Source organism: Danio aesculapii, chromosome 4, assembly GCF_903798145.1.
Source record: "Danio aesculapii chromosome 4, fDanAes4.1, whole genome shotgun sequence".
NCBI lineage: Eukaryota > Metazoa > Chordata > Actinopteri > Cypriniformes > Danionidae > Danio > Danio aesculapii.
Genome location: NC_079438.1, coordinates 18,064,898 through 18,088,740, shown reverse-complemented (window position 1 = coordinate 18,088,740; position 23,843 = coordinate 18,064,898). Strand labels below are relative to the sequence as shown.

At 41.8% G+C, this 23,843-nt stretch overlaps 9 non-coding genes across 9 annotated transcripts; 5 read left to right on the top strand and 4 right to left on the bottom strand.

Moving 5' to 3' along the window:
* The first annotated feature begins 14,886 nt into the window (after positions 1-14,886).
* On the top strand, positions 14,887-14,959 carry trnar-ucg (transfer RNA arginine (anticodon UCG)). Its single transcript has one exon. It is a non-coding gene; the product is annotated as a tRNA-Arg (tRNA).
* Positions 14,960-16,026: 1,067 nt separating this feature from the next.
* On the bottom strand, positions 16,027-16,098 carry trnap-agg (transfer RNA proline (anticodon AGG)). Its single transcript has one exon. It is a non-coding gene; the product is annotated as a tRNA-Pro (tRNA).
* A 449-nt stretch (positions 16,099-16,547) lies between these two features.
* On the top strand, positions 16,548-16,620 carry trnar-ucg (transfer RNA arginine (anticodon UCG)). The gene has a single exon. It is a non-coding gene; the product is annotated as a tRNA-Arg (tRNA).
* A 1,064-nt stretch (positions 16,621-17,684) lies between these two features.
* Positions 17,685-17,756, bottom strand: trnap-ugg (transfer RNA proline (anticodon UGG)). The gene has a single exon. It is a non-coding gene; the product is annotated as a tRNA-Pro (tRNA).
* A 1,588-nt stretch (positions 17,757-19,344) lies between these two features.
* trnap-agg (transfer RNA proline (anticodon AGG)) lies at positions 19,345-19,416 on the bottom strand. Its single transcript has one exon. It is a non-coding gene; the product is annotated as a tRNA-Pro (tRNA).
* Positions 19,417-20,999: 1,583 nt separating this feature from the next.
* trnap-agg (transfer RNA proline (anticodon AGG)) lies at positions 21,000-21,071 on the bottom strand. The gene has a single exon. It is a non-coding gene; the product is annotated as a tRNA-Pro (tRNA).
* Positions 21,072-21,520: 449 nt separating this feature from the next.
* trnar-ucg (transfer RNA arginine (anticodon UCG)) lies at positions 21,521-21,593 on the top strand. The gene has a single exon. It is a non-coding gene; the product is annotated as a tRNA-Arg (tRNA).
* Positions 21,594-21,930: 337 nt separating this feature from the next.
* trnas-uga (transfer RNA serine (anticodon UGA)) lies at positions 21,931-22,012 on the top strand. Its single transcript has one exon. It is a non-coding gene; the product is annotated as a tRNA-Ser (tRNA).
* A 1,589-nt stretch (positions 22,013-23,601) lies between these two features.
* Positions 23,602-23,684, top strand: trnas-uga (transfer RNA serine (anticodon UGA)). The gene has a single exon. It is a non-coding gene; the product is annotated as a tRNA-Ser (tRNA).
* Positions 23,685-23,843: the final 159 nt, after the last annotated feature.

Genomic DNA, 23,843 nt, shown 5'->3' with positions numbered 1-23,843 from the left:
GAGGATGTTGGCCGGGGTCTCACTTGTTTCCTGTTGGTCATGGATTCTGGAGAGTGCATCCGCCCGGATGTTTTTGGATCCTGGTCGATATGATATGGAGAACTGAAATCTGGAGAAGAATAAGGACCACCGGGCTTGACGAGGACAGAGTCTTTTCGCCTCTTTCAGGTACTGTAAGTTTTTATGGTCGGTAATCACCTGGAATGGGTGTTTAGCTCCCTCCAACCAGTGTCGCCACTCCTCCAGGGCGAGCTTGATGGCTAGAAGTTCACGGTTCCCGATGTCATAGTTCTTTTCCGCCGGGCTGAGCTTACGGGAGAAGTAGGCGCATGGATGGAGTAGTGAGGGATTACCATGGAGCTGGGACAAGATGGCTCCTACTCCGGTGGTCGATGCATCCACTTCGACCACGAAAGGTAAGTCGGGATTGGGGTGAGTCAGGAGTGGAGCCTGCGTGAAGGACTTCTTGAGGCTTTGGAAGGCTGCGGCCGCTTCGGGTGGCCAGGATAGCGTTTTGGGTTTATTCTTTAGAAGGTTGGTGAGCGGAGCGGTGATAAGACTGTAGTTGTGGATAAACCGTCGATAGAAATTGGCAAACCCTAGGAATCGTTGGAGTTCTTTAATGGTTTTCGGTTCAGGCCAGGAGATGACGGAAGTGACCTTCCCCTCGTCCATGCGAACCCCTTGTCGATCAATGATGTATCCGAGGAACTGAACAGATGGTAAATGAAATGAACACTTCTCAGCCTTGAGATACAATTTGTGTTTCCTTAAGGTTTGTAGGACCTCCGCAACGTGGTGGCGATGTTCGGCCTCACTCCGGGAGTAAATCAGGATATCATCAATGTAGACGATGACGGAGATATGGAGGAACTCCCGGAGGACTTCGTGTATGAAGTTCTGGAATACGGAGGGGGCGTTGACCAGACCATAGGGCATGACCAGGTACTCGTAGTGCCCAGTAGGGGTCACAAATGCCGTCTTCCATTCGTCCCCCTCGCGTATTCGTACCAGATTGTATGCGCTGCGGAGGTCCAGCTTGGTAAATACCCTGGCGGATCGGAGTTGTTCCAGGGCCGCAGGGACGAGAGGAAGTGGATACCTAAATTTGATGGTGCTTTGGTTCAGAACTCGGTAATCTATACATGGCCGCAGCCCTCCATCCTTCTTGGCCACGAAGAAGAAGCTTGAGGCCGCGGGTGATGTGGACTGGCGAATATACCCCTGACTCAGAGCCTCCTGAATGTACTCCTCCATGGCCTTAGTTTCCGGAAGGGACAACGGGTAGATCCTACCTCTGGGCATAGGAGCATCTGGAATCAGGTCGATGGCGCAGTCCCATGGCCGATGTGGAGGTAGCTGGGAAGCTCTCTTGGGGCAAAATACGTCCTCGTATGAGGAGTAGATCTTCGGGATCTGGATGGATCGTTTCTCGACTGGACTTTCAACAGACGTGACGTATACAGTTAGGGGTCTCTGGATCTGCAAGGGTAGATCGGGAAAACAGCTGGAGACACATTCTTTACCCCATCTCTTGATTTCTCCGGTGCCCCAAGAGAGGATGGGATCATGCTTCACCAGCCACGGGCGCCCTAGGATGATGTCCATTGATGCTCCCTCCAGAACCAGAAATTGAATTTCTTCCTTATGAAGTAAACCCACTTGGAGAGTGACGGGTTCACATTTACGATGAATACGTGCCTGAGAATGGATATCATTGGTTATAGGTTGAATCTGGTAGACGTGCGTCGAGGCTTCGGTGTGGAGCTGGAGGTGGCGACAGAGGGCGTGCGAGATGAAATTTCCAGCTGACCCGGAGTCGATGAGGGCCGTGACTGAAATAGAGACAGAATGGGCAGTTAACTGAACATTGGTGGTGAGAGGGTGCATTTTTTCAATGGGTGAACTGAACACACTCACCAAGGAACGTACTGGACGAATGGGACAGTCTAGCCTGACATGTCCTTCGGCACCACAGTACATGCACAGACCCCGGGTCAGCCTCCTCTGTCGCTCATTAATCGTTAGTCTACCAGATTCGACGATGATAGGTTCTGGTTCTGGAGGGACGACTGGCTCTGGCGGACGAAGGAGTGCTTGTGATATTGATGGTATGTCATGCTGGTATACCTTCAGACGATCAGAACATCGAAGTGATTGTTGGATGAATTTTTCCAACCCCATGGTATCGTCGAGGGCTGCCAGTTGTAACCTCAGGTTGGGCTCCAAGCCGAGCCGGTAAGTGGTTAGGAGAGAGATCGCTCATTCCATCCACTAGCAGCAGCCAGAGTACGAAACCGGAGCGCATAGTCCTGGGTGGACATGGCTCCCTGCTTCAGGTGATATAATTGTTCTCCGGCTGCTACTTCTTCATCTGCACGACCAAAGACCTCCTTGAAATATTTGGTAAAGGTATGAATGGAATTGGTTACCGGCCCAGCTTGCTGCCAGATGGTCTCAGCCCACCGTAGAGCCGACCCAGAGAGAAGGGAGATGATGAATGCAATTTTGGACCGATCTGTGGGATATAACTCTGGTTGCATGGTGAATATCAGAGAACATTGTAATAGGAAGCCATTGCACTCCTCCGCCCCGCCAGAGTAGGGCGCTGGTCGAGCCATGGGACTGGATGAGTGGGTGGACGGTGAAGAAGTGCTCGGTGCTGGTGGTGCTTCGGGAAGTGGAGTAGCAGACAATAGAACTCTCTTCAGCGAGTCCACCAACTCCTGAATGGGATCGGAAGTGCTCATACTGTTGATTGTTGTATGGTCCGGTCTTCTGTTAGGGAAGCAGACGGACAAGTTAGGTGAGTAAATGATGAAAGAGGTTTATTTCAGTAGCGGAGCACAAAAGGATAACAATGGGAATGTAATGGTTGTTTGGTTGGGCTGATATTCCTTCTTCAGAGCAGGATGGATGACAGACACAGAGGGAGACCGAATGCACACACCAGAGGGCTTGCGGGGAAGACAGACTGACGACACACTCAATATAGACAGGACACCGGGAACACTGGACAGACTGGAACGAAACAGAGATCAGGTAAGTTCAAGAGATTGGATAAATGTGATAGTGACTACCAGGAGGTACTCGCTATGAGTCCGCTTCGTGGGAATGAGACCGGACACTGACTGAAGTGAGGTGTGTGCTTATATAGTGAATGGAAGTGATTGGGTGCAGCTGTGCGTGGTTAATACTCAGGTGACGGTGATCGTTGCGTGATGCTGGTGGAAGAGCCTGGCCAATCCGTGACAGGTATATAACAAAGATGTTTTTCCCTCTAATTATTACTTGTGTTTGTGCATACAAATATGCATAAATATTCACAAAAGCATATATAAGATACCCTGTGACAAAACCTTTTCTTTTTAACTCAGTAAAGCTGTCACATACTGTCGATTTTTTGCTACTTTTGGCCTTAGTAGATAATTGTTTGTACATTAATCACAAATGGATGAGAAACACTGTAACTTCAAACTCATTTGTGTACATTCCAGGTGCTGTGAAATGTTATGTACAAGCTGCAGAGGTAATCAGGTGTAAAGTGCCATATATCTGATCCAGTTTTTCAGCATTTTTTTTTTTTGCTTCAAATTAAAGTCTTTTACACTAAAATCATTATGAAATTGGTCTTTTGTTGCTAATAATTGCTTTATATTATCTGAAATATAAATAATTCTATTATGTAGCTTTATCTCTTAACCAGGAGAAGGAGGGAAAATGCACTCACTCTGCATAGTGACATTCTGAAATCCAATTGAAACTAGCCTAATAGACAAAGGAATCAATGCAGTCAATTCAATGTGGGATAAGTTGGGATAAAACAATATGATTAGACATTGCTAAAAGCGAGCGATTGCTCCATATAGTTCATGTTTTGATCTTCTATTGGTCTCATGCACTGACGTGATGCGATTTCAAGCTTTGGTCTTAATTTCTGGAGTCCACTATTAAATCTGTCATGCATCTATATATATTTATAATTAGAAAATAATTACATCACAAGTAAAATTATTGTATAGGCAGTTTATACAGGGTAATTAAATGACGAGAGTGCACTTTCATATCTACACAATACATAACTTGTAATGTGATTAACCTGCTCCACCTACACCAACAACAGCATTTCTCAGACTTCTTTTTCACTATGGTGTAATAACAGTGGTGGACATCACATAAAACAACAACTGCACTTACTCCTGTAACTTGTTTTCAACAATGAATTTTAAATATCTGTGTCACATATTCATTTAAATAAATGGATCATCATCATGTGCAGTCATCTTTGTTAATAGCTGTCTAATAGGCCAGACTATCAACTGAATAGGATCATTTTGCATATAAGAAACCTGTGAACAGGTATAGCTGTTCATGCCAATACCAACTTGATAGCCTAAAGCATATTACATAAACAGGACCTGCCTTACATCTCTTAAGACAAATAAGCAAAGGTGTCTATAACAATACATGCTTGATTCCCCAGATCATTACAATCATTACATCTGAATCTTTTCACACATTTTAAAAATAACATAGCATATTTTTTACAAATACTTATTTCAAACAAATACTTGAAAAACTATTTGTATTCTGGAACAAAGTTTAATATATTTTATTATATATAAAAACTTAATATCAGAAAGTTGCGTTTCCTCATATGACTGCAGCACATGCCCGCATGAGTAGGCTCGGCTGAGTAAAAAAAAAAAGACTTCAGTTCATCACTATTTTAGTTGAATAGATTTTTGTACCTTACCTGGGTTCTGGAGACAGTTTTGGGATGCAGGAAGGGAAGTTTGATCAGGAGCTGCATTATTGACGTCTGCAGTCAGGTGCTCTCATGTTTGTTCTGTTTATGTAGCTCTATTAGTGTGGTAATTTAGACAACAGACTGTTCACAGAGTAACGTTAACGTTTGGTTAAAAAGGTTAAAACAATGCTTGTGTAGTTGTGTCGAATTGTATGCACTTGTGGGAGTTATATGGTTCATTTAAATACTCTGTCTTTTGCAGACAGCAATAGGCTATAGGCTAGTTAACTTTAGCATAGCTTCTCGTCACTCATTAACTTAACTAAGTTGAAACTCGTCACATGGATTTGGGCAAGCAAATAGAAAAAAGTGTGGCTACTGCAGAGCCATCTCTTGGTCCTGCATGTCAAAAAACTTGCTCAAGTTGGCATGAGCTCCTTCTGAAGATACAGAGGGTAGGCAAATATCTCCCCCCTGTACATATTTAGGGCTTTCAGTAGGAACCCATGGTGACACACTGCATCCTTCATCTCTTCTTCATCCAGTTTGGAAGCCCTCCTTGATGTTTCCCTTGCTGCTGTCCACATGGAGTCCCCACATGTGCCTTTTCCCTGTGTCTATAAAACATAATAAACAAAACCATCAAATGAAACTCATGTTGTTAATATATTGCATTTATTCTCTCAAATTAAATAAAATCAAGGTTGGACTTATACTGTAAAGTTGTTTTTGTGACTGAAACGTACAGTTCTCACTGCTTTTAGAATGGTGTCGTCAAATCTAGACAGCACTGTCTTCAGCCACAAAGAGCCCCTCGAAAAAGCAGGAGCCTCAGAGCTGAGAAAGAAAGAAAAACAAAATATGCAATAAATCTGTAAAGTATATAAAACGCATGACTAAAGTGATTAAGAATAAACCTTGTCTCTCGGCGAAAGCAATATAGTTTTCTATTTCCATCTGCTGAAACAGCCAACATTTCAGGCATGCAGGCTGGGCAGGTAAAAGGTGCACTACAGCAGAGCTGGTCTTCCTCAAATGAAGCATATGGATATTCTAAGAAGCTGCACTGTAGTGTATCGCCGTTAATTTGTCCAGTCTGGAAGAGATGTCAAATTAGTTAAATACAACATGTGATGTCTGTCTATGGTAATAATTGGTATATTATGCTAAACCAAACCTGTATTTCTTAAAAGTTTCTTTTTTATCACAATTTACTTAATAGCAAATGAATTTAAAAGTGCTCATGCTATAATTCTTCCATTAAAATGACAGGAAAGCAGATTTAATGGTTGCCTATAAGCATAAAAACAGAGGCACGCTGCTCAATTTAAGTCACCGAAAAAGGAGTGCGGTGCACCTCACATTTTCAGATCTGCAGGATTTGTTTTGTCTGGTAACAGTCTTACTCCTCCTTCAATCTTAGTGCGATGCTCCAGCAGCTTTGCGAAGGCTTGCCTGGAGGGATGACTTGGAGTTCCTGAAAGGAGCTCAGGAGGTCCAGAGTATAAAATGTTGAACTGGTCACTGAAGCAGGCCAATATCCACTCCTAAGTAGGTCTTTCAAGTCAGGGGTCCACTGATGGTGGCATGTTTGGCAAATATATATTGGCAGATGCAAGTCAAAACGCCCTAGGAACAATATTAATAATTATTAATAAATATTAATATAAATAAATACACTTTTACCACATACTTGTATAATTTTACAATTCTGCACATTGTGAATGGTTGGGAGTAACACAAGTTCCTATAATCCCAGTTTACATTGACATTACACATTGTTTAGGTTTGTCTCGCTAAATTACAAACAATCGTGCTACAACAACAAAACCATCACAAATACAATACCAGAGATATATACATATATGTGTGTGTGTGTGTGTGTTACTATTGATGGTAATTAAAATCACTGCTTTGCCTGGAACCACAGTGAAGTTTGTGCCTTCACAGGAACATTGTCCCACCTTCACATATGGCAATATGCAAGCTGGTAAAAAGTGACAAAAATATTACTTTAGACAATGTATAACTGGTTGCAGACACACATGGACAGCAAAATATGGGTGTTTGTGAGAGCATACCTTGCTCATGGATTCAATATCGATCTTCACCTTTGACAGCATGTGAGGTTGGAGGAATGGCTTCCAAAAATCCATGAAAACACATTCTCTGTTGTGGAGTGGCTGTTGTTTGTGATGCAGTACATCACAGTCTCCACAGAACCACTCCACAGGAAGACACTCTTTGCACCTAATGAAAATGTTAGTTTTAAATTTGTTTTATAAGACTGCATAGTAGCTCAGTGTTTAGCACTTGAATGATGAATCTAGAAATAAACCAAGAAAGTTCATATACACATAGTCCACAATTTATCATTGGTCAATTTATCATGCGGTCATCCATTTATTTCCAGTTCAACATGAATGAAAACCAAACTAATAACAGCAGGCTCGTGGCAAAGACAACACAAAGAATGACCAACGGCCTCTTTTTTAATAAGGCATTTGAGGTTGTATGGTCTTGCTTCTTCCTAGCGCTCTGATGCTTTCTGTTGCCGAAAAGACCAAGAATCCGTAGAGCTTCTTTGAGGCTCAGCAGAAGGATATGATGTTCAAATGTCAGAAAGTATCTCCATATTTTTTTCTGTACACAAAATAGAAGAAATTTAATTGAGGATCAATTCAAAGTCAAATGATCTTAAATCACAAAACGGTCTTCTTAAACCATCTAATGCGCTGCCAGTTTAGTTTAAGAAGTTTTTCTTTCATTTGAATAGATTACATATTTAAACCTAAATTCATCTTTTTGATTTACCTAATTGCTCTTGAGGATTTAGTTTTGCTGAGGGTACAGTAAGCGGAATCTCCACACTTAATGACACTGAGCACTCAACTGGGATGGGTGTGACTGTAAAACCTTACATAGAAAAATAACACGTTATTGTAGGATTTCCCTGCATTCATGTGCTGTCTCTTTACTCAAACAATTAATAAAATCATACATTTCAGATACATACTTTGCAATGTATTCTACTTTAGTATAAAAACACTACTAAAACATTTTTCTGCTTTTAAATTACTTTTTACAATTGGAATTGAGATATAACCTGTTGCTGAAGCATGGCACTGAAGCATGGCACCTTTTCTCCCCCTTGGCTTGCCACGACCCATGTTCCTTTTAAAGCCCTGTGGAGCGTCTTCTACAGAGTGTGGACGTTTCCTCTCCACAGCTGCTGTCTGTGTTGCAGTGAATATTTCTGATTTCATTTTTCCAAATGAAATTACCTCATTTGCCCATGTCAATAAGCATTTTAAGATGTTAAATGTGTCATGCAATGTATATGGATGTAATCTTCTGCATTCTACATTCATTTATTTACCTACCCTGGCTTCAGCTAGAATGTGGTCCAGCTTCATTTCAAGAGCCATTCGTCTTCCCTCTTGGTAGTGAGGGTCCTGCAAGTCAACCTTATGTTTTGTGGACATTGCAACACAAACAGATACAGACAGATAGACAAACAGCCAGATGGACAATTATAACAGACACAAACAGTGGTAGTGAGATAGATAGATAGATAGATAGATAGATAGATAGATAGATAGATAGATAGATAGATAGATAGATAGATAGATAGATAGATAGATAGATAGATAGATAGATAGATAGATAGATAGATAGATGTTGGCTCTTAAAAGTGCCTTTTGGGTTTGTTAAATGTTTGTGTTTGTACATGTGTGTTGTGACAGGAGACTCGTTCGAGAAAATCTGCATGGAGAGCAGAACATATTAATTACTATTATTATTTTTATTATTACATGTTAAAAGGCAGAAAACATGGGCCTAAGGTTCCTGATCTCACATGTAAAGGAAATTATTAGGAATTACTAGGAAGCATAACTGGTCATTTATTTATTTCATACTTTGAATCTCTGTACCTTTACGTTTTTTATGTATTAAACATTACTGACTAATAATGTCCAACGTTACGCCTGTTGATATTAACGCTATGTATTGATTATAGCCAAACTCTGAAGACTTAAGGCCAAATGCATCGATGTACAGTGTTGAAATTATTTTAAATTAATAGTAATGATGGCCATGATTGAAATGTTTTGTTTTTTAAATTTTTGGACTGAAAGTAGTATGTCTTGGATTTCTTTTTCTTAATAGAGCTAGCTTGTACTTAAGTAGCTAAGTTAACCAAGTTTAGCATGTTTCACAAGCCTACATTTTATTTAAATTAGTCTATGATAAGATGTTAATCTATAATCGAGTTTTGATTTTTGCTCTAAAATGTACAGCTTGTCAGTTTAATGCTTGCAAAAAGAAAGGCCTAAATGTAAACATTTCAACACAATCTCATGGCAATTCGTAACTTTTTGATTTAGTGGCTAATTCGTATGAATTCATACGATCTAATTTGTATGATTTAGTGCGATTTGCTCATCCCCCAATGACGATTGGGTTTAGGGGTGGGGTTAGGTGCCACGCCTCCTTTTTAAAATCGTACAATTTCCTATGACTGAACTCGTACGAATTAGCCACTAAACTGACAAAACATAAAATACTTACGTTTTCTTGTGAGATCAGGCTTAACATTTAGACATTATGCGATCATTATGAGTCGTGACTTACCAGAATGGAGCTCTGAGCGCAATGATGAGATGAATTAATGCGCGGAATGACCCATGAGACGGAGGATGATGGGTAATGCTCATAAAAACACAGAATGTAATCTTTCCCTCCGATTTTTATCAGAGAATAAGGCAGAATATGTATATATATTTTTTTATTATGTAAAAAATGTGTGTGTCCAAAATTACTGCTGTTTTGGTTTTACCGGGTGGATCTTAAAAAAATTACCCCAATTACAGGAAAAAAGCAATAAAAACAGCTAAAAAACAGCGTCTGGTACCCTATGGCAATAGAATAAATAAATAAATAAATAAATACTGTATACCCTGTGGCAAAAATAAAATAAAAAACAATAAATAATCAAAACAGCGTCTGCTATCCTATGGAAAAAATGAAATAAAAAAAAAAATAATAAAAAAAATACTGCGTCTGGTACCGTGTCAATAACAATAATCAAAATACTGCGTCTGCTACCCTGTGGCTATAATAATATTTAATAAAAATTATTTTTAAAAAGCGCAGCATCGGGTACCCTATGACAAAATAAATTGTGCTAGAGACACGAAAATGATTTCCCATTGAAATACATTGGATGGAAATTCTTGCAGGGTGACATGGAAAAAGAAGAGAAATTCGTGCCCATGAACACGAATCAATAGATTAAATTTCGTGACTATTTCACGAACTGCCGTGAGACTGGGTTGGAGCTCATGTGTGATTTTGCGGCTAAATATACATCATTATATTAAAGGGCATCTATGGTGAAAAATCTACTTTTCAAGCTGTTTGGACAGAAATGTGTGTAAGTATAGTGTATAAACTGTCATACTGGGCTGAAATAAACACACCCAGTCCTTTTTTTTTCAAATTTAACAACATAAAAACGGTGGACCAATTGGAGCGGTTTTCAGATCGACCGCAACTTTACGTAGGAGTGCGGCCACCAATATTGATTGACAGCTGTGCGCATTAACATGTCCCGGTAGTCACGTGTATAATCATATCATCAAGAATGGACGTGCGCAAAGTAGCCGGGAATAAAAGGTCTGTTCAGTTCGCTAGAGTCATCAATCATCATCAAACGTGATCAAGAGTGAGTTTTACAAGTTTAAAATGTTTTAAAACAGAGCACGAGTGTAATGAATTATAGCGATTCACTTCAGATTCACTTAATCAGCACAGCTGCGTGTCAGAACAATTATAAAGGAAGACGCTTTAATCGTGGTTTGTGGACGTTAAATCGGGTTTATTTTGTACATTAATATAGGAGATATCCATACAGCAGTGGAGATTACCAGTATCATGTCACATATGCATGCAAAACGAGTGCAAAGCTTAACGCGCTCTCTCTCTCTCTCTCTATGCTATGTGTGTGTGTATGTCTACGCTACATTTGTGTGTGTGTGTGTATGTGTGTGCGCTATGTGTTTGTGTCCTTGCTGTGTGTGTGCGTGAACTTTGTAATGACATTGTGTGACTCATTGTTGCAAATCCACAAAAAAAAATGCATCAAATACTGATTGTTAAAGTTCTTACTGTAGTATTTCTCACACACGTTATGTGAGATCTGCTTCCTGAGGCAGCCGAGGGCGGCTATTGCTGACAGGCACGTGGGAACGGTGGGCGGGGAGGACTAGCCTTAAAGGGCCAGTACAAAAAAACAGCAAAACCTTTTTTCCAGCTATAATATAGACACTTCAAACAGCTATAATAAATAATCTGATGGGTGTTTTGAGCTGAAACTTTACAGACACATTCTGGGGACACAAAAGACTTATATTAAATATGAAAAAAGGGGTAACCTATGTGCCCTTTAATGGAATATCATACATATTACAAGGTATTTTGCCAAAAAATGACAGGTAAGCAAATTTAAATTTTTTTTGGGCTAGAGATGGGTTACACATAGCCGGACTAGATTGGGTCTATTTTTCACAGAGAAACTGAAACTACGTCTATTACTCGCAGGAACCTCATAAATGTTATTGACCTTTCTTGCATGACGAAGTATTATACGTATCACAAGCTTTATTTAGCAGAAAAACAACATGCAACCAAATTTAAGGTTATTCGGGCTAAAATTGGGTTACACGTAGCCGGGCTAGATCTGGTCTATACTTCACCTAGCCGGTGAAATGACGGCTATTGCTTGCTGGATTGTAATTATTGATTTTCACAGTAGGAAAAACAAATACTTTAGAAGTCAATGGTTACTGGTTTTCAGCATTCTTCAAAAAAATATTCTTTAGTGTTCAACAGAAGATTTGAACAGGTTTGAAATAAATAAAGAGCGAGTAAACGGTGACAGAATTTTCATTATTCATTTGAGTGAACTGATTTACTTACCCATCACTGCTGTGCTCCAATTTGGCAGATCCAAGCACTGAGGATGACAGAGGTGCAGGGACAACAGGTCCCAATCCTCGACTTTAGTCTAAAGTGTGGAGAGAATACAATCAATGTCTCACTTTGGAGGGACATAGCCCTACTGGAGCTTTTCAAAGGAGATGAGATTGAGCCCTCTCACATGAGAGTTCACATCTGGGAGAGTGGGAAGGGTAAAATAAACTCTTCAACTTACACCACAGCAAAGGTTAAAAAAAAAAATATATGAAGCAAGACATTTAGTAATATAATAACTTTATATGACTCCTGCATTTTCCAAAAATGTATTAGATTCATTAAAATGAATACATGAAATTAATATAATAAATTTGCAAGAGTTGTGTAACACGGTACCAACCAGCAGCACTATTTTAGGTTTTTAAGAGAGCAAAACCATACGAAACAAAAGTTGAACTTTACTTGAGCACTTCTGTTTTTACTGAAACCAAGGTTTAAGACTTGACTTGGAAGCATGCAAGTTTAAAAAAAGAAATACATGACCAAAAGTTTATACCATTCGAACAGTAGTTGTCATATTGGGGTGATATAAGCACACCCAGTGCTTTTTTTCAATTTAACAACATAAAAAACGGTGGACCAATTGGAGCTGTTTTCAAATCGACCGCTACCTGACGTAGGAGAGCGGTCCCCCCCGCCCACCAATATTGATTGACAGGCGCGTCATCATATCCTCAGTTTGTTGATTCACGTCCGCCATTTTCAGCGTGAGTCGAAGCGATATCACTAAAGGAACACCCTAGCTCTATTTTTAGATGCAAGGCTCATTGGGCTCAACACAAGAGCAATATTCTCCACATTATCGCTCTAATCGGAATTGTTGGTTGTATCTTTAGGTAGGTTTGCAAACATGTGTACTTCTCATTGAGTCTACCTTATACTTCAGCCGTTTGCATTTCTCGCGATCCCAGAAGCTCCCTGTGATCTTAACTAGCATGCGTTTTAGAATTCTAAACATAGGTTTCTATCAGGGTACACTCAAGTCGACGGCTGGGCGCCTCGGACCACTGCAGACTTGAATTGCCGTTGTGTGTACCCTGATAGAAACCTATGTTTAGAATTAAAAAATGCGTGGCGCGATGATTCGGGACACTTCATATTTCTGCCGCGCCACAGAGAGTGTCTGGTGTGCCGTGTCGTGGCTTCGAGCGGTGCATCCGGTGCCTCAGTCAAAGTTAATTCAGTGTGCGTGGTTATAAGTCTCGGTGTACAAGCTCGGCACTTGAAACTAGCACACAGTTGGCTGTAAAACTGTACAAAGACACGTATGATTTTGTACTCTCTGCTTGGTCTGTGTCCGAGTCGTACATGTACGACTGATTGCTGAACCTCTCACTCCTGCTCCTTCTCTGTCTGCCTGTCAGACTCTGTTGCAAACGCAGAGCGGGTGAGCTCATGGCCCCGCCCCTTGTTACGTTGGCGGGAAGCCGAAACTAATTTACATGTGAAGCAACACACCCATAAATCAGCTAACTGTGGACACGCCCCCAACATGACACTTTTTAACACATTATAATAAAAAAATCTGAATTGTGTTTTAAACTGAACCTAAACTGGCACACTCAGAAGAACCATAATATTAATATTAAATCATAAAAAAGAGGTAAACTATGTGCCCTTTAAAGTAAAATAACTGTCTACTGAAAGTTAGGTTAAATGCAACAAAAAGTTAATTGAACACTCTTAGATTGTACCTAACCCTAATTTTATATTTGATTAAAGTTCATGTTAAAATATCTTGCGTTGCTACTTATAGGCATCTGAAAGTTTACTAAAAGTCTATTCATAAACAGGATAACAACTACATGCAGACAATAACAACAAACATCTTGGTGGTCAATGTTCTGAAACTTGTTGAGGATTTGTTGCATATCTACTGATACACTGTTGAACATCTAGAACCTAAATTGGTGACACTTATCTTACCGAAAGTTTAATAAATGTTTACATGCTGTAGACATTGTATTGATTGCCTAAGAACATTTAAAAGACAATCTACAGATACTACCCAGATGAAAGTAAACAGATAAGAACTTGAAAAGTAACTTATGGTCAGCAGACTATCTAAAGGGGGACCATTAAAATAAAGTGTTACCCGGCTCCTTTTCGTTGACATCTTGTTGAAGGCATACAAAAAATCTATGACAAATGATTGGCGAAAAGGCCCAGTGGCGTGGATGAAACACGGTAGCTGTGAAAACCTTCTTGAGATGTGTTTGCATGTCATTAACTTCCTGCATTGCCATGCATATTACCTATTATGACTAAAAGGGTAACGAGATACCTAACGCGAAAGGCCATTTTGAATCCTGCATGGTGCCTACAGAGAAGAGACTGTGTACAAAGACAAAAATGGTGCTTACATATAAAGCTGGTGGGTTGTTCAAGATCCATAAACAAATCTAACAACCGAATCATTGCTGCTCCTTTTTTTGTCTGTATAATTGTACATGTTAGACTGATTTAGATCAGAAGTCCACTAAATGTTCATTAACTAATGTCAAAGCAAAAGCTGCTACAATTAACATAGAAACACCATAGATAGCACAGCTCCGCCTCTTTTTCGATGACAGGTGTAGGGCTCATCCGGGACTTGAACCCGCGACCTCTCACCCCTTAGCGAGAATCATACCCCTACACCAACGAGCCCTGTAAAAGTAATCTGCAGTGCCACAAAAAATTCTGTGAGACCGATCCACTCTACGCTTTGTTCATGTTGTTTTTGCTCCGTGTGTCAGCAACTCCCTGGAGGCATATTACAGTTCACAGGCAGTAAAAACAGCCCAGTGGCCTATGGGATAGGGCACCAGCCTTCGAAGCTGGGGATTGTGGGTTTTAAATTACCAACTGGGTTGTCTTTGATGCAGTTCCTTTTAAGTTGACTGTGCAAGACAATCCAGTGTTAACTTTAAAAAGCTAGGTTCATACCCCTAGGTCAAAAAGACATGACAGTGGAAAACTCCTCAGAGAAGCTGTTTTGTCATTAGGTGTACACACCAGATCGTCTGAATGCAATATGGCATAGGGATCCTAAAGTACTGTTTTCTGAGTTACAAGAACTTCCTGAGCCATACATCAGATATGTCAAAGTTAGTGTTGACCCAGTGGCCTAATGGATAAGGCATCAGCCTTCGAAGCTGGGGATTGTGGGTTCAAGTCCCATCTGGGTTGTCTTTGTTGGGTTAAATTTAAGTTGTGTGAAACAATTCCGACTGGTCTTCTCAAAACTTAGGCGTGATGATCTGAGGACAATAGTTAGCTTCAAATTCTCAGACTTGCTGCACACTTCAAATAAGATTCATCCAAACTTGCTTGAATCTCACCGTCACGTTACAAAGCTAAAAGGTTCTGCTAAGCTTTGGTAATGGAGATCTTGACTTCAAGTACCCCGTGGCTTTCAACTAATGGTCTCATGTTAGGTGGATGATGATGAAATGCAAACAAGAAAATAGCTGCAGAAAGGTTGTGATTGCAAGTTAATGAGAGTGGCCTTGTCTGGAATTTGAAACTCAAGACCAGTCACACCATACGCGACAACCATACCCCAGGACCAATGAGACCCGAATGTGGATGATTGCACAAAGAAAATGTTGGTCCATTAGTTGCACACATCTTATTTGACGGAATGCAAACTGGCATCGAGATCCTAAAGTGCAGTTTTCCATGCGTTGGGATCTTGTTGAAGGCATACAAAAAAATCCATGACAAATGATTGGCGAAATGGCCCAGTGGCCTAATGGATAAGGCATCAGCCTCCGGGGCTTGGGATTGTTGGTTCAAGTCCCATCTGGGTTGTCTTTGAAGGTCTCACTTCAATTTGGGAGCAATGTTTGGTGGAAGAAACACGGTAGCTGTGAAAACCTTCTTGAGATGTGTTTGCATGTCATTAACTTCCTGCATTGCCATGCATATTACCTGTTATGACTAAAAGGGTAACGAGATACCTAACGCGAAAGGCCATTTTGAATCCTGCATGGTGCCTACAGAGAAGAGACTGTGTACAAAGACAAAAATGGTGCTTACATATAAAGCTGGTGGGTTGTTCAAGATCCATAAACAAATCTAACAACCGAATCATTGCTGCTCCTTTTCTTGTCTGTATAATTGTACATGTTAGACTGATTTAGATCAGAAGTCCACTAAATGTTCATTAACTAATGTCAAAGCAAAAGCTGCTACAATTAACATAGAAACACCATAGATAGCTCAGTTCCACCTCTTTTTCGACAACAGGCATAGGGCTCGTCCGGGATTTGAACCCGGGACCTCTCGCACCCTAAGCGAGAATCATACCCCTAGACCAACGAGCCCTGTAAAAGCAATCTGCAGTACCACAAAAAATTCTGTGAGACCGATCCACTCTACTCTTTGTTCATGTTGTTTTTGTTACGTGTGTCAGCAACTCCCTGGAGGCATATTACAGTTCACAGGCAATAAAAACAGCCCAGTGGCCTAATGGATAGGGCACCAGCCTTCGAAGCTGGGGATTGTGGGTTTAAAGTACCAACTGGGTTGTCTTTGATGCAGTTCCTTTTAAGTTGACTGTGCAAGACAATCCAGTGTTACCTTTAAAAAGCTAGGTTCATACCCCTAGGTCAAACAGACATGACAATGGAAAACTCCTCATAGAAGCTGTTTTGTCATTAGGTGTACACACCAGATCGTCTGAATGTAATATGGCATAGGGATCCTAAAGTACTGTTTTCTGAGTTACAAGAACTTCCTGAGCCATACATCAGATATGTCAAAGGCTAGTGTTGACCCAGTGGCCTAATGGATAAGGCATCAGCCTTCGAAGCTGGGGATTGTGGGTTCAAGTCCCATCTGGGTTGTCTTTGTTGGGTTAAATTTAAGTTGTTTGAAACAATTCCGACTTGTTTTCTCAAAACTTAGGTGTGATGATCTGAGGACAATAGTTAGCTTCGAGTTCTCAGACTTGCTGCACACTTCAAATAAGATTCATCCAATCTTGCTTGAATCTCACTGTCACATTACAAAGCTAAAAGCTTCTGCTGAGCTTTGGTAATGGAGATCTTGACTTCAAGTACCCCGTGGCTTTCAACTAATGGTCTCATGTTAGGTGGATGATGATGAAATGCAAACAAGAAAATAGCTGCAGAAAGGTTGTGATTGCAAGTTAATGAGAGTGGCCTTGTCTGGAATTTGAAACTCAAGACCAGTCACACCATACGCGAGAACCATACCCCAGGACCAATGAGACCCGAATGTGGATGATTGCACAAAGAAAATGTTGGTCCATTAGTTGCACACATCTTATTTGACGGAATGCAAACTGGCATCGAGATCCTAAAGTGCAGTTTTCTATGCGTTGGCATCTTGTTGAAGGCATACAAAAAATCCATGACAAATGATTGGCGAATTGCCCAGTGGCCTAATGGATAAGGCATCAGCCTCCGGGGCTTGGGATTGTTGGTTCAAGTCCCATCTGGGTTGTCTTTGAAGGTCTCACTTCAATTTGGGAGCAATGTTTGGTGGATGAAACACGGTAGCTGTGAAAACCTTCTTGAGATGTGTTTGCATGCCATTACCTTCCTGCATTGCCATGCATATTACCTGGTATGACTAAAAGGGTAACGAGATACCTAACGCGAAAGGCCATTTTGAATCCTGCATGGTGCCTACAGAGAAGAGAATGTGTACAAAGACAAAAATGGTGCTTACATATAAAGCTGGTGGGTTGTTCAAGATCCATAAACAAATCTAACAACCGAATCATTGCTGCTCCTTTTTTGTCTGTATAATTGTACATGTTAGACTGATTTAGATCAGAAGTCCACTAAATGTTCATTAACTAAGGTCAAAGCAAAAGCTGCTACAATTAACATAGAAACACCATGGATAGCACAGCTCCGCCTCTTTTTCGATGACAGGCGTAGGGCTCGTCCGGGATTTGAACCCGGGACCTCTCGCACCCAAAGCGAGAATCATACCCCTAGACCAACGAGCCCTGTAGAAGCAGTCTGCAGTGCCACAAAAAATTCTGTGAGACCGATCCACTCTACTCTTTGTTCATGTTGTTTTTGTTCCGTGTGTCAGCAACTCCCTTGAGGCATATTACAGTTCACAGGCAGTATAAAACAGCCCAGTGGCCTAATGGATAGGGCACCAGCCTTCGAAGCTGGGGATTGTGGGTTTAAAGTACCAACTGGGTTGTCTTTGATGCAGTTCCTTTTAAGTTGACTGTGCAAGACAATCCAGTGTTACCTTTAAAAAGCTAGGTTCATACCCTTAGGTCAAAAAGACATGACAATGGAAAACTCCTCAGAGGAGCTGTTTTGTCATTAGGTGTACACATCAGATCGTCTGAATGCAATATGGCATAGGGATCCTAAAGTACTGTTTTCTGAGTTACAAGAACTTCCTGAGCCATACATCAGATATGACAAAAGCTAGTGTTGACCCAGTGGCCTGATGGATAAGGCATCAGCCTTCGAAGCTGGGGATTGTGGGTTCAAGTCCCATCTGGGTTGTCTTTGTTGGCTTACATTTAAGTTGTGTGAAACAATTCCGACTGGTCTTCTCAAAACTTAGGCGTGATGATCTGAGGACAATAGTTAGCTTCGAATTCTCAGACTTGCTGCACACTTCAAATAAGATTCATCCAATCTTGCTTGAATCTCACTGTCACGTTACAAAGCTAAAAGGTTCTGTTGAGCTTTGGTAATGGAGATCTTGACTTCAAGTACCCCGTGGCTTTCAACTAATGGTCTCATGTTAGGTGGATGATGATGAAATGCAAACAAGAAAATAGCTGCAGAAAGGTTGTGATTGCAAGTTAATGAGAGTGGCCTTGTCTGGAATTTGAAACTCAAGACCAGTCACACCATACGCGAGAACCATACCCCAGGACCAATGAGACCCGAATGTGGATGATTGCACAAAGAAAATGTTTGTCCATTAGTTTCACACATCTTATTTGACGGAATGCAAACTGGCATCGAGATCCTAAAGTGCAGTTTTCTATGCGTTGGCATCTTGTTGAAGGCATACAAAAAATCCATGACAAATGATTGGCGAAATGCCCAGTGGCCTAATGGATAAAGCATCAGCCTCCGGGGCTTGGGATTGTTGGTTCAAGTCCCATCTGGGTTGTCTTTGAAGGTCTCACTTCAATTTGGGAGCAATGTTTGGTGGATGAAACACGGTAGCTGTGAAAACCTTCTTGAGATGTGTTTGCATGTCATTACCTTCCTGCATTGCCATGCATATTACCTGGTATGACTAAAAGGGTAACGAGATACCTAACGCGAAAGGCCATTTTGAATCCTGCATGGTGCCTACAGAGAAGAGACTGTGTACAAAGACAAAAATGGTGCTTACATATAAAGCTGGTGGGTTGTTCAAGATCCATAAACAAATCTAACAACCGAATCATTGCTGCTCCTTTTTTTGTCTGTATAATTGTACATGTTAGACTGATTTAGATCAGAAGTCCACTAAATGTTCATTAACTAATGTCAAAACAAAAGCTGCTACAATTAACATAGAAACACAATAGATAGCTCAGTTCCACCTCTTTTTCGACGACAGGCATAGGGCTCGTCCGGGATTTGAACCCTGGACCTCTCGCACCCTAAGCGAGAATCATACCGCTAGACCAACGAGCCCTGTAAAAACAATCTGCAGTGCCACAAAAAATTCTGTGAGACCGATCCACTCTACTCTTTGTTCATGTTTTGTTACGTGTGTCAGCAACTCCCTGGAGGCATATTACCGCTCACAGGCAGTATAAAACAGCCCAGTGGCCTAATGGATAAGGCACCAGCCTTCGAAGCTGGGGATTGTGGGTTTAAAGTACCAACTGGGTTGTCTTTGATGCAGTTCCTTTTAAGTTGACTGTGCAAGACAATCCAGTGTTACCTTTAAAAAGCTAGGTTCATACCCTTAGGTCAAAAAGACATGACAATGGAAAACTCCTCAGAGGAGCTGTTTTGTCATTAGGTGTACACACCAGATCGTCTGAATGCAATATGGCATAGGGATCCTAAAGTACTGTTTTCTGAGTTACAAGAACTTCCTGAGCCATACATCAGATATGACAAAAGCTAGTGTTGACCCAGTGGCCTGATGGATAAGGCATCAGCCTTCGAAGCTGGGGATTGTGGGTTCAAGTCCCATCTGGGTTGTCTTTGTTGTGTTACATTTAAGTTGTGTGAAACAATTCCGACTGGTCTTCTCAAAACTTAGGCGTGATGATCTGAGGATAATAGTTAGCTTCGAATTCTCAGACTTGCTGCACACTTCAAATAAGATTCATCCAATCTTGCTTGAATCTCACTGTCACGTTACAAAGCTAAAAGGTTCTGTTGAGCTTTGGTAATGCAGATCTTGACTTCAAGTACCCCGTGGCTTTCAACTAATGGTCTCATGTTAGGTGGATGATGATGAAATGCAAACAAGAAAATAGCTGCAGAAAGGTTTTGATTGCAAGTTAATGAGAGTGGCCTTGTCTGGAATTTGAAACTCAAGACCAGTCACACCATACGCGAGAACCATACCCCAGGACCAATGAGACCCGAATGTGGATGATTGCACAAAGAAAATGTTTGTCTATTAGTTTCACACATCTTATTTGACGGAATGCAAACTGGCATCGAGATCCTAAAGTGCAGTTTTCTATGCGTTGGCATCTTGTTGAAGGCATACAAAAAATCCATGACAAATGATTGGCGAATGCCCAGTGGCCTAATGGATAAGGCATCAGCCTCCGGGGCTTTGGATTGTTGGTTCAAGTCCCATCTGGGTTGTCTTTGAAGGTCTCACTTCAATTTGGGAGCAATGTTTGGTGGAATGAAACACGGTAGCTGTGAAAACCTTCTTGAGATGTGTTTGCATGCCATTACCTTCCTGCATTGCCATGCATATTACCTGGTTATGACTAAAAGGGTAACGAGATACCTAACGCGAAAGGCCATTTTGAATCCTGCATGGTGCCTACAGAGAAGAGACTGTGTACAAAGACAAAATGGTGCTTACATATAAAGCTGGTGGGTTGTTCAAGATCCATAAACAAATCTAACAACCGAATCATTGCTGCTCCTTTTTTGTCTGTATAATTGTACATGTTAGACTGATTTAGATCAGAAGTCCACTAAATGTTCATTAACTAATGTCAAAGCAAAAGCTGCTACAATTAACATAGAAACACCATAGATAGCTCAGTTCCACCTCTTTTTCGACGACAGGCGTAGGGCTCGTCCGGGATTTGAACCCGGGAGCTCTCGCACCCTAAGCGAGAATCATACCCCTAGACCAACGAGCCCTGTAAAAGCAATCTGCAGTACCACAAAAAATTCTGTGCGACCGATCCACTCTACTCTTTGTTCATGTTGTTTTTGTTACGTGTGTCAGCAACTCCCTGGAGGCATATTACAGTTCACAGGCAATAAAAACAGCCCAGTGGCCTAATGGATAGGGCACCAGCCTTCGAAGCTGGGGATTGTGGGTTTAAAGTACCAACTGGGTTGTCTTTGATGCAGTTCCTTTTAAGTTGACTGTGCAAGACAATCCAGTGTTACCTTTAAAAAGCTAGGTTCATACCCCTAGGTCAAACAGACATGACAATGGAAAACTCCTCAGAGAAGCTGTTTTGTCATTAGGTGTACACACCAGATCGTCTGAATGCAATATGGCATAGGGATCCTAAAGTACTGTTTTCTGAGTTACAAGAACTTCCTGAGCCATACATCAGATATGTCAAAGGCTAGTGCTGACCCAGTGGCCTAATGGATAAGGCACCAGCCTTCGAAGCTGGATATTGTGGGTTCAAGTCCCATCTGGGTTGTCTTTGTTGGGTTAAATTTAAGTTGTTTGAAACAATTCCGACTGGTCTTCTCAAAACTTAGGCGTGATGATCTGAGGACAATAGTTAGCTTCGAATTCTCAGACTTGCTGCACACTTCAAATAAGATTCATCCAATCTTGCTTGAATCTCACTGTCACGTCACAAACCTAAATGGTTCCGCTTAGCTTTGGTAATGAAGATCTTGACTTCAAGTACCCCGTGTCTTTCAAGCAATGCTTGTGCCGCTTTTTACAACCTAAGGCCATTTATGCCCCAACTGTGCTGCGTTCAATGTTGCCCACATTCAGCAGAAAACGTCAACGAGCTGCCACCATGTGTAGTCGTGGCCGAGAGGTTAAGGCGATGGACTTGAAATCCATTGGGGTCTCCCCGCGCAGGTTCGAACCCTGCCGACTACGGAACAGCAGCTGCTTTTGCTTTTTCTCTCTGTGAGAGGAACTGTGGCTTTTGCGACGTTTGGTTGCGGGCCTGCGTGTTTAATCCCATATTGAATAATTCAAGTCCAGCGACTAGTCGCAATTTAGCTTTTTTTGTAGTCCCTACACTCTGATGTTGTCTAGAGAAACGTTCAATAAATCGACAGCAACATCTTGTACGGCTCATCAAGATTGGGATTTGATAGTTTTTTTTCCAAGTCGCCCAGTCCTTTTTGGCTGTCCCTTTGTGGCACATTTTCCCCACTCCATCTGCTTCTGGAGAGTTGCTTTATGCACAGCTCTTTTCAAGACTGATGCTAGCACAGTTCCTAAAGGCCCAGGCGAAATGTGCTTTTGGCCATGCTTTTGGACCCCTGTTAAACCTGTGCTTGGTTGCCACCTCAGCAGGAGACAGAAAGCAGATGTCTGTAGTCGTGGCCGAGCGGTTAAGGTGAAGGACTAGAACTCCATTGGGGCTTCCCCGTCCAGGTTTGAATCCTGCCAACTATGTTGTTTTGCACGTCCACTTATGTTGTTGTTCTCTTTTCTTTCAAGCCTCCTATACGTAATTGCAATCCTCCTCTGCATCTCACAAACAAGCCCCTGTCACTTAGTGACCAGGCAGCTGTGGGTGAGTGACAGTGGTTTGCCGCGACCGTACAGTCATCCGTACTCTGTGTTGTGGCCAGAGAAATCCCAGATTGAATCTGAGGGTCCAGGGTTCAAGTCCCTGTTCGGGACGAAGGCCTGTCTGTTTGTCAGAGACCTCGTTGTTCTTTTCATATCACTTGGTGGCTGTCCATTGTGGTGTGGCCTGCGAGAGCACGTTGCTCTGAATTCAGATCATCAGCTTGTGTGGAAAGAGTGCCCATGAAGTTAGCTGAGTTTGTTAGATTAGAGAGCTATGCTGTCCCTGCTTCCCAGAGATTGTACGGAAAAGTTGCACTAGAGCTAGTGCACCTTCCTCTACCCCTGTTGACCCTGTGCTTGGTTGCCATCTCAGCAGGAGAGAGAAAGCAGACGTCTGTAGTCGTGGCCGAGTGGTTAAGGCGATGGACTAGAAATCCGTTGTGTTTTCCCCGCACAGATTCGAATCCTGCCGACTACGTTGATTTGCACGTCCACTTATGTTGTTGTTCTCTTTTCTTTCAAGCCTCCTATACGTAATTGGAATCCTCCTCTGCAACTCACAAACAAGCCCCTGTCACTTAGTGACCAGGCAGCTGTGGGTGAGCGACAGTGGTTTGCCGCGACCGTACAGTCATCCGTACTCTGTGTTGTGGCCAGAGAAATCCCAGTTTGAATCACGGTCACAAACCAGTGTCCCTTAGTGTCCAGGCAGCTGCAGAGCTTATCGGTGAGCGAGCGGTGTGCCGTGATCGTATAGTGGTCAGTACTCTGTGTTGTGGCCGCCGCAACCCCGGTTCGAATCCGGGTCACGGCAGCGTGTTCCTGTTAACTGCGAGCAATGCTTGTGCTGCTTATAACAACCTCAGGCCATTTATGCCCCAACTGTGCTGCGTTCAATGTTGCCACATCAGCAGAAAAAGTCAACGAGCTGCCACCCTTGCGTAGGTCGTGGCCGAGAGGTTAAGGCGATGGACTTGAAATCCATTGGGGTCTCCCCGCGCAGGTTCGAACCCTGCCGACTACGGAACAGCCAGCTGCTTTTGCTTTTTCTCTCTGTGAGAGGAACTGTGGCTTTTGCGACGTTTGGTTGCGGGCCTGCGTGTTTAATCCCATATTGAATAATTCAAGTCCAGCGACTAGTCGCAATTTAGCTTTTTTGTAGTCCCTACACTCTGATGTTGCC